At 43.0% G+C, this 1,394-nt stretch overlaps 1 protein-coding gene across 1 annotated transcript in view; it reads right to left on the bottom strand.

The window, feature by feature from the left end:
- Positions 1-1,394, bottom strand: part of ALAS1 (5'-aminolevulinate synthase 1) — a 22,674-nt gene that overhangs the window by 14,146 nt on the left and 7,134 nt on the right.

Genomic DNA, 1,394 nt, shown 5'->3' with positions numbered 1-1,394 from the left:
GGGCTGGGTTCAAACCCACCAGCCTCGGTGTATGTGGCTGGCACTGTAACCACTGTGCCGCGGGCACCAAGCCTGAAGCATTTGTTTTTAAATTTTAGTTTTTGTGTTGGCCGATGCTTAGTATAATTTTTAGAGTTAATGAACACTAAAGTCCAAAGCTTTCTAGGTGATTGGCATGCCTTCCCTACTACATCCCCATCTTAATTTCAATTTTCTTCACAGAAACCAATTTTGGCCATATGCACAATTTCTGCTTGTAGGACTTTTTAGGGGCTTTGGGTCTTCTGTGGATACAGCCACAGCTGGAAGTTAGGTTGTCACTCAGTGACCCATCAGTAAGACACATAGTTTGGGAACCCCAGGACCAGCACTTACTGCAATAACACTACCTTTTTTGTTTGTTTGTTTTTATTGTTTTAGGTTAATTGAGGGTATAACAAATGTTTGTATTTGTTAAGTAAAGCCCCTCTTATAATTGTCCCACCCCAAGACATGTGCCATACACCCTAACATTGTGCCCATTATGTTGGAGCACACCCATCCCCAACCCTTCTTCCCTCTTCCTGCTCCCTTGTCCACCCCCCTTAATTGATTTAAGTTTTCCTCTTATGTGGGCATGTATTAGATTGTCTACCGGCTTTATGTTAGAACTAAGTACATTGGATTCTTGCTTCTCCATTCTTGTAATACTTTATGAAGAAGTATTATAGTTTCTTCCAGGTTAATACAAAAGATGTAAAGTTTGCATCTTTTTGTTTTTTTAGACAGAGTCTCACTTTCACCCTTGGTAGAGTACCACCACATCATAGCTCACAGCAGCCTCAAACTCTTGGGCTCAAGCAATTCTCTTTTCTTAGTCGTCCAAATAGCTGGGACTACAGGCACTCACCACACTGCCCGGCTACTTTTAGAGATGGGGTCTTACTCTTGCTCAGGCTGGTATAGAACCTGTGAGTTCCAGCAATCCACTCGTATCGGCCTCCCAGAGTGCTAGGATTTTACAGGTGTGAGCCAGCGTAAGTCCCTATCTTTTTTTTGAAACATAGTCTTAAGCTGTTGCCTTGGGTGGCATCACAGTTCACAGCAACTTCTATTTTCTTGCCTCAGCCTCCCAAGTAGCTGGGACTACAGGTGCCTGCCACAACACCCAGCTATTTTTTTCAGCTATTATTTTGTTCTTGCAGTTGTCACTGTTATTTTAGCTGGCCTGGGCCAGGTTTGAACCTGCTAGCCTTGGTGTATGTGGCTGGCACCCTATCCACCGAGCTTTGGGCACCACCCAGTCCCCATCATTTTTAATGACTAAATAGTATTCCAAGGTATACATATACCATAGCTTGTTAATTCACCCTGAATAAGTGGGCATTTAGGTTGTTTGCACCTTTTTTTTTTTT

Source organism: Otolemur garnettii, unplaced genomic scaffold (assembly GCF_000181295.1).
Source record: "Otolemur garnettii isolate 467f Iridium unplaced genomic scaffold, OtoGar3 scaffold00032, whole genome shotgun sequence".
Taxonomy (NCBI): Eukaryota; Metazoa; Chordata; class Mammalia; order Primates; family Galagidae; genus Otolemur; species Otolemur garnettii.
This window is presented reverse-complemented; position numbering and strand designations above follow the sequence as displayed.